The sequence below is a fragment of the Electrophorus electricus genome, chromosome 1, assembly GCF_013358815.1.
Source record: "Electrophorus electricus isolate fEleEle1 chromosome 1, fEleEle1.pri, whole genome shotgun sequence".
In the NCBI taxonomy this organism is placed as follows: Eukaryota; Metazoa; Chordata; class Actinopteri; order Gymnotiformes; family Gymnotidae; genus Electrophorus; species Electrophorus electricus.
In genome coordinates, this window is record NC_049535.1 from 27,275,779 (window position 1) to 27,285,206 (window position 9,428).

At 39.9% G+C, this 9,428-nt stretch overlaps 1 long non-coding RNA gene across 2 annotated transcripts; it reads left to right on the forward strand.

Annotated features, from left to right (window-relative positions):
• The first annotated feature begins 454 nt into the window (after positions 1-454).
• Positions 455-2,750, forward strand: LOC113573204. 2 transcript variants are annotated; one of them, XR_003410188.2, is made up of 3 exons: positions 455-671; positions 2,107-2,184; positions 2,588-2,750. It is a non-coding gene; the product is annotated as an uncharacterized LOC113573204 (long non-coding RNA). The 2 variants fall into 2 exon arrangements; XR_003410187.2 differs by having other exon boundaries at positions 2,591-2,750.
• The last annotated feature ends 6,678 nt before the right edge of the window (positions 2,751-9,428 follow it).

Genomic DNA, 9,428 nt, shown 5'->3' on the forward strand with positions numbered 1-9,428 from the left:
TTACATCGGGGGCGCAGGAATATCGTGGATAGAAACAGAGTATTTCATTAGTTGATTCAGGGGGTTTTGGCTTCCCCCAATTTCTATGCTCTTTAGAATATATTATAAATAAATAGAAATAAATTAAAATGGAAATAACACGCACGAAAATAAATAAATTAACTGTTAAAAATGACAGAGGACATACATCTTTTCTCTACCTTTTATAAAATAACAGAAACAATTTTTAAAAGTACACTGAAATTACTAAACGGCTGTGCAATAAAATGTTAGCAGCTACTTCCTTCGGCGACGTTTCCGCATAAAGACGTCCTATGGTTTTGGCTTTTTATACTATTTGGTGACGCAAGAACCCCCCCCCCCCCCAAAAAAAAAAAAAAAAAAAAAATGCTGGTATCCACCCACTTGCTGGTTTCCGGTCGGAGCTACATATTTCGGGGTACTAGCGCGGGAAATTAGCTGCCTTGTGAGGCAGTATGCCGCATGGAGCTCAAAGGGAGCAATATTTATTTATTTATTTATTTATTTATTGCGAGGTTTTTGCACAGACTAGTTAGATATAGTTGTTTTTATAACTGATGTTCTATCAGTATTGGAATTTTCGGCTGAATTTTGTTCATGAATGAAGTTTAGTGGACGTGAAGTGAGATGAAAGAAATGTAATATTGAAGGTAAGAACATGATGTTGTTAAACAAATAGTATGCGCTGGTTAGAATAAAACTGATGCAGTTAGAGAACTTGCTTTTGTACCATCGGAAATAGTATCTAGGTTACATCTGATACGCCTAATATAATTAGTACCAAGAACACACTCGATTATGTTGTGCCCATAGACGGGTAGTTTAGGACGGAGGTTTATCTTAACATGGAAGATATCAAGTGCTTCTCTGCACAGGTAACCAATTCTATGTAAAGGCACCTTTGATAGAATGATGTGCCCCGAAGATGGTATCTGCACATTTCTGTCTGAAATTACTTTACTTTATTTTAAATGTACCTTGCTAGGTACATGAGGTAGCTAGGACTTCCAGCCGTAGTTGTCGCCTGGGCAACACACCAAGCCTCATAATGATCTGGGTTTAAAGAGTAAGAGAGTCACTACATCAGTTTACAATCCTCTACCCGAGTCTTCATGGCATTTAATCGTGGGCTATTGTTATGACCAATCACTTCGCAAGTACGGCAATCACGTGGTTTGGAAGTATGGGCAGACTCAAAACGTCCGCGGGAATCTCATGCATAGACCGGAGTGGAATGCACTTTTTCGTGTACGCCATATTCTAACTGAGATGTCCGACTGTATAGGTGAGAAATTAGTTGTGATTGGCGTTCGAATGAAAACATTGTCAATGTTTGTATGGCAATGTAATTTAGTCACATTGTTTAGCTTTTGTAGCTGTAGTCAGTTTCCCGAAAATCTTAGTTAGCCAGCCAGCTATAACGTGGCTAGCCAGCTGGGTGCCTTGTATTATTTAGCTAACTGTTCGCTTGAAAGTCGATGTTGGAATTGTTTGGCTTGTTAGCTAGTGACATTGTGTAGCTAGTTACCTTACCCTACCGTAATAAGTCGTGCGTCCTCCATTTGATCGTGCTATTAAAGTGGTTAAAGGACTGACGTAACAATATCGTCGACATTCGTGCCATCACGCTTTGGCAAAACTTGAACGTCGGCGTTGGCTTGTTAAACGCAGCTTTTAAAACTACTAGATAAAATTTGGTTTCTTATTTCTTAAGGTCTTATTTGGTAATGGTGCTAATGCTAACAGCAGCATATACTCCACCTACAGCAACTATTGGTGTCAGTTGTAAGCTCATTTAAACATGTTGCTTATTTTAATAAACAGACTTGTGAAATTGCATTGTGAAAGTACTGGAAATAGTACGGATGTGCTTAGATTGTAGTTTTGCAGATGGAGTGTGCTGTTGACATGGCAAACAACTCCATATTCTACTGTATTCTACTGTTTTAATAAGAACATCTTTAAAGTCAAGGGGTAAGGGTTGAAATTGTGTGTGTTAATTTCATAAAGAATTACATTGTGTGCAAATTAATAATTAAATTATTAATTGTTAGTTTATAATTAAACTGTCATGTCCCATTACAGGTGTCTTGGCAGCTTGGCTTCGCAGAAGTCTCCAGGCTACCTGCAGGGTTTGTAGATGCTGTGGCTGGCATGCCTCAGGTAGGCGCAGTGGAAGAACTTCCTGTTTTCACAGCCGTTTAACACAGTGCTGCAGGTCACTATGGGCTGGGGTCAGCATCACAGGGTTGAGTGATTTTTATATTATTATTAAGGTACTAAATCGAGTTCCTTATGGGTAGGCTTGTAGTGTTCAAATGAAGAATTCTACCTGCTACTTGGTATTTAAATGTCATTAACATTGGCCTAAATTCCTGAAGATTCTCATGGTACCACTGAACTAGAACCTGTTCCTGTCAGCAAATGCTTAGCAAATTAAAGAGGAATCTGATGCATGATCAGCACTGTTAGTCTGAGAAGCTTCACTAATGTGGCCGATTATTCTTAGCCATTTTGCTTTACCATCACAGTTTGGTTGGTGTTGACCATGTCCACATTGTGTTAGCAGTGAACTATGACTTGAAAATTTCTGTGGCGGAAACGCATCCCCATCAGAGTTCTGTTCAACCCTGGAGTTTTCCCAAAGGGCAGAATGGGGAAATGTTTTTACACCATGTTCATCGCTTCATCAGAACAACCTAACCAGTGCACCATGTAACAGGCAATCAGGCAAGTTCCATTAATAAAGTTGTTTGCTTGTCATGCCTGCACTGCCTAACATTTGGGGCCATGCATTCAAACTTGTGCGGTTTTTTAATTTAATAGTGTCTCTCTCAGGGATAGCTCACACTGTTCTTGGACATACTCCCTGAAGAGTTTAGTTCCAACTGCATATTGGATCTGGCTAAGGAATGGAACGTCAGGGCAGCAGATCTCCAGGAACAGTTGTGCCATCTTGCTATTATTGGTACAAATGGCAGTTTGACTTTGATTCATAACTCTGGAACTTCAAGTATCTTGGAGAGTAAAACTTATTCAGTATAACAGTGGTTATGCAGTATGCTTTCTGTTTGAGCCAGTTATTGGGAAAAGGTTTAGATTGATGACACAGATCTCTCTCAGATGAAATAACTGATTTCAGTTTGCTCTCCAGAGCAAATACCTTTCAGTGTTACTTTATTTAGCTTTGTGCTCCTGCATTTTATGGTGTGTTTGTACTTGTAGTTTGGTTCCATTGGTCTGGACTAAACAAGAAATTATGTATTGATGCATTTTAGTCCTGGTTTGCTTAGCATTCACACACTCAAATTTACAATTGTACCAAAAGTATTTTTTTAAAAAAGGTGACGTGATGCACCTATGATGCAGTCTGTGCTTACTGCACTTATGGTTTTATATACCTGGTATATTTACCATCTGTAACACAGAGGTGGTGAAGTCAAAACTGTGCCAGAAATTACTCTGCTGAACATACCAAAAAGTACATTTGAAAAGAGAAGACAACATGCATTTCCGATACCTGTACCAGGCTGTAATGGAAAACATTTTTTGTTCTGTCATGCCACGTTTAGTCTCTCATCGTGTGACTTCAGGTCCACTTTTATTCGAACACAATAGGAAACAAAGAACCGCACCGTTTTGGTTTAGGAACAGACTGAGATCATCTGCTCAAGTGGTCTTGGGCTGCTTATTTGGTTCCCAGCAGAGTTCAAAGAAGTGTTCATGCTTAATCTAATGAACCACACTAACACAGCAATCACACCAAAGTTTGTTTTAATCATAGCAAAGCTACCAAGTCTAAACACAACCTTAAACTTGCACAGTAATTTCAGACTGAAAGACAGACTCCTCTTTTGATATAGAGAGTATTTCTTACTGAAACAGTTGTTGGATGATCTAGTTCAGAATTACAGCAATGTTTGATTACTGGTAATTTCTCCATTTGTTTTTCTGATATAGGTGGATTATATTCGATTAGGCCAGGAGCTTTTCATTGGCTGAAGAATTTTTATATTTTTATCCACCAGCTGTTATGTCTTGTCTGCTTTTTCTGTGTCTATGCACTGGTGTCAATGTATAACCAGTAAATAGTCCTTCATCTATTCAATCTAAACATTTCTGTTGCATGTCAAAGTGAAAGTCACTGGCACTGTTATTCTAATTTATGATAGTTTATGCATTTAGCAGGCACTCTTAGCCAGAGTAATAGTTAGAGGACTCTTAACGAGGACTCTTCTTGGTATAGTGTGGTGCTCTTGCTCAGATTGGGGGCTGGGGGTCAGCAGTTGCTTAGCATGGCACCCTGAAAACGAACACTGATGTCTGTCACAATAGCCTATCCATTTCAATGAATCAGGCTCTGTCTTCGAGGGTGTGCAGTGCTACAGGGTCCTAGCATCTTAATGACCTTGATTTTTGTGGCCAACACGTGTGTTGGTTGAGCATGCAATGGTCATGGAGAGTTCTGTGTCTGAGGTTGCACAAGTGCAGGTGTTTGGTATTTTTGGAAATGTTAAAGCAATAATTATTGAACCACCGTGGCAATGTGCTTCTCCAGCTCTCCTGGTATAGCACACTAGCAACAAATAATGACTAATTTCCATGTAGAGAGTTTTAGACAAAAGTGTCTGCTAAAGGCTGTAAATGCATTTGTTAATGGAACCAAACACTCGTGTGCTAGAAATGCACAGTAGTTGATCGTTTATTTACTGCCATAACTGTGATAGTTATGATATTGTTTTACAATTTCATTGCTCATACAGATAGAATGCTATATGCACTTAGAAGTGACAGCCTCTTAACTTTTCCCAGGACCTATCTGAACTCAAGACAATAACACTAGCCTGCTGGGTTCTGCTGTGGTCCTTCTGAAAGACTTAAATGGGGAATTCTCACTGCACTGTTTCCAGTCAGTTTAGGTTGATATGTTTCACTTGTATGCAACATCAGAAAACCACTGAGTAGGGTCTATATTATAAGATACTTCAGATCCTTTTCCTGCAATCAATAAAAGCCCCAAAATTGCTTTCCTATAGCTCTAACCCCTTTAGATATGGCCTCTAGCTTTGCTGACCAGTTTGTAGCTTCATTCATCCCTTTATTGATCAGATCCCTACAGTTCATCAGCCCTTCTCTGTTTGGTTAGCTTTGAGTTGTTGTTGGGCTGCTCTGACATATCTGACCAAGCTGATTCGGGGATGGTCCTAGTCAGGTTTTGCCTTTTGTAGCAAGTAAACCTAATCCTGCCCTCCCCTGGCCTTGATCTTGACCTTTCTCACAAGAGCTCCAAAATGTTGTGACTGCACTACCCAGTTGAGAGATGCAGTGTAGATTTTAATTTTAGTATTATTTAAAGTGATAATTTACAGCTAAATGGCATTACTGCTGTACTGTAGACATAGTGCTCTATTGTGCAGTGGGCTATGCATAAAGTAAATAACTTTTTTTTTTTTTTCCCCCTTATTTAAACTTTTTTTTTTCCTTAAATTTATTTTTTCCTGTGCTTGATTTTGTAGTACTGTGTAAGATTTGCCTTTATCATTTTCATGTTTTATTCAGAGCACAAAATATTCTAAAAATGTCAGATTTGCAATCACTGTTTTGGCATACATGTCTAGTACATAGGAATGACCGCCCACGCCCCCCAATTCCCCTAACTGTAAATATTTTATTGAATTGTCTACATTGTTTGGCTGACTGTATCTCTAAATAAATATCCACAACTTGGTTTCCTATTTCTTTCTTTTGACTTGGTCTTTTTTTGTGTGCTCTCGGCTAATGGTCTAAACCCCATCTTTTGTTTTACATCCTTCTGCTTAAAAGTTTGCTGTATTTGCTCATTTGTTTGTTGTTCCCCATCCAATAATAGTTTTGTAGTTTGGCCCAGTTTAAATCTGGTGCCAAAACCTACCCTGAGCCCAAGTCTTCCAGGAGGCAATTGTGTGTTCTGCAAGCTCACAAACACACAGTAGTATAACACATTCATCTTCAGTGACTACCTCCGTCCCACTACCTGTTCCTACCAGTGTGCATCACATGTTCCAGGTGTCCCTCATCCAGGGTTACACCCATACCCTTCACCTGGGGCTTCACACTGGGCTTCAAACCATCCCACAGCAGGGGAGGGCCTACTAATCATATGACCACTCCTACTGGTCTCTCAATATAATTTGACACCATTTGTAGCAAAGACAGAGAGTCACAGCCTAGCCTGGTCATCCATGTGGCAACCATATGTTCTGACCATCAAAACCAAAGTCAGCTCACTGGCATGGTAAGCAGAATCTCCTTGGTGATGGTGTGTCATACAGCATAGATGATGAGTGAGACACTCACTCACTCACTCACAACTAGCTAATCAGTGTACAGTCTTGGCCAAAGGTTTTGAGATGGACATTTTGGTTTTCAAAGATTCTTGTCAGATGTTTACATGGTATAATAAAGTACAATTATAAGCATTTCATAAGTTTTAACTTTTTGACATGCACCCAGTTTAAGCAAAGACTTAATATTTACATTGTTGCCTTTAAAAAAAAAAAAAAAAAAAAAAAAGACTTCTGCAATTCACCTTGGCATGCTGGATACCAGGTTCTGGGCAAAATCTTGACTGATGGCAACCCCTTCTTGCCTTATGAGTGCTTGGAGTTCATCAGTTTTTGGAGTTTTGTCCACCCTCTTTCTGAGGATTGAGCACAGGTTCTCAATCAGATTGAGATCTGACAAGTTTCCTAGCCATGGACCCCAAATTTCAATGTTTTATTCACCGGGTTACATGGTTATTACTTTTGCCTTGTGACATGGTGCTCTGTCATGCTGGAAAAAGCATTGTTCATTACCAAAGTGCTCCTGGATCACTGGGAGTAATTGCTCTTGGAGGATGTTTTGATACCATTCCTTATTCATGGCAGTGTGTGTGTGTGTTTTTTTTTTTTTTTATACCTCATCCCCTCCCCTCCCCTCCCCTCCCCTCCCCTCCCCTGCCATTTGTCCATATGTTCCAAACAGTGTGAAGGGGGCTTCATCAGAGAAAATAACTTTATCCCAGTCCTCTGCAGTCCAATCCCCATACTGCCTACAATTGTCAGTCTGTCCTTGATGGTTTGTTTTGGAGAGAAGTAGCTTCTTTGCTGCTCTTCTTGGCACCAAGCCAACCTCCAAAAGCTTTCATCTGAATGTGCATGTAGATGCACTCACACCTGCCTTCTGCCATTCCTGAGCAACTCTGCACTGGTGGTGACCCGATCCTGTAGCTGCATTCTCTTAGGGACAGTCCTGGAGCTTGCTTGAGTGTCCTGAAGCCTACTTCACTACAATTGATCCCCTCCTTGAAGTTTTTGATTCAAAAAATGGTTCATTTAGGTGCTATCTTCCAATGTCCTTGCCTGTGAAGCCCTTTTGATGCAATGCAAGGATGACTGCATGTGTTTCTTTTGAGGTAACAATGGTTAACAGAAGAAAATGTCAAGAACCACCACCCTTTTAAAGCAACCAGTCTGTCATGCTGATTAGAAGAGCAGAGTGATATCAGCTGCCTTGTTCTCGCTAACACTTTCTCCTGAGCTAACGATGATCACTGAAATGAGGTTAGCAGGCCATTTTGTGGCAGGGCTGAAATGTAGTGACTGGAATGCAGTATATATGTAATTAAGTTAATTTTCAGGGCAAGGAATGACTTTGCAATTCATCTGATCACTCTTCACAAGCTAGAGTTAATGCAAATTGTCACCATAAAAACTGAAGCAGTAAACTTTGTGAAAATCAAAATATGTGCTAGTCTCAACTGTACAGCTTCCAACTACAGCTGTACAGCTTCCAGTTTTAAATATTGTGGGACAATGAAAGAGCAACTTCCCCAATCCACCTCTAGAGGGTGACACATCCTTTCATGAGCGTATCTGGGATGGCCATATAAATCCCTCGTGCAGGAATGCTGTTGGATCTCTCCTGACCCCTTTGTTTTGATTCCTGTGCTTATACCAGTTGTTCAAGTGTATCCTGCAACATAATTAAATCACTCTATAGGTCTACATGAACCTCTCACTATAACATTAGCATATGTGAGGGGTTTTTTTGGGGGAGGGGGGTAAGTAAGTAGTGCAGTAGTAGTATGTTTGTTTGCATCACTGCAACTATAGCATCTCTACTTCTTGAGGAAATGTACCTTCAAATTTATAATTTCCTTCTACTGGCAATAGACAATTATAGAAATGAGTGACCATTGTCACACGAGGCAGCTTAAAGTAATTAGCAGGCTAAGGTACTGATTCTCATTCCTGTCCCACACCTCTGGAATAAACTAAATATACCTGTGCTGTTGCCATTTCTACACTAGAACAGCATGTTTCTTGCACAAAAAGTGCAAAAGATTATTATTACCTCCCACGGGAGAAATGTTTTCACTTAAATATACTTGAACTCTTATGTAGAGTGTCTAATAATTGACTGTGATGTAGGGGGATTAAATCCATCACCTCAACTTCAATTATAATGTACAGTTTACCTTGGAGAATGTCTATTTCATCTGAAAATATGCTTGCCATGCCATCTCAAATTAGTACAATGAGTATCTGTAAATGTACAATGTGTGGTGATATAATTGCTTTGTCTGAGTGCATTTTGAGAATGTTCCTGTGAAATAAAAAGTCTAACTCTCTCCAGTGGATGCACATGCAGAGCAGCAGGATGTACTGGCATTGTACAATGGTTATTCCTGGAAGAAAGTTTTTTGTTTTTTTGTGTGTGTGTGTGTGTGTGTGTAATGGCAAAATTTTAGTTCTAAAAATGTTTAAGATGTGGACTCTGCAAGTGCAGGCCCAGCACCCAACATTTGTGTGGGTCTGAGTTTCATAAGATCTTGTGGTGTTAGTGAAACAAACATGCTGTTGTGTCTGACGGCCACTAAATATAGAGGCTACCCACAGACTGCTCAAAACAAACAGCCTGTAAGGCTAAACCTGAAGACCATTTCTGTGGATTAAAACATTTCTCTCACAAGCTCTAAATAAATGTTGCTTGTAAGCTTGTGTTCCAGTGTTTAAATTGTTAATGTGTATTAAGAGCTTAAACCAACAAAACAAATCACCAAATTTGAACATGGGTTTTTTCTAAGCTCAGGTCTGCAGTATAGAAGTTAACCAACCAGCCTATTCCAGCTTTTTCAGTGTGTGTCCTGCACATGTATGGTGCATGTGAGGCTACACTATAGAATGAAAGCTTCACAGAAGAGTGTGATGCAGCTGAAACATCATTGCTCTATAAATGGCAAGTGGTGTGCTGGCCCAAGGCAGCAGACACACCCTTGGCTCCACACTTACCACCACCCCGCATCCTGTCACAACCAGCAGACCAACAGCTGGGCTCCTGATTTACCCTAACAGTGGGCAATCACTTTATTTTTTTTTGCTTAA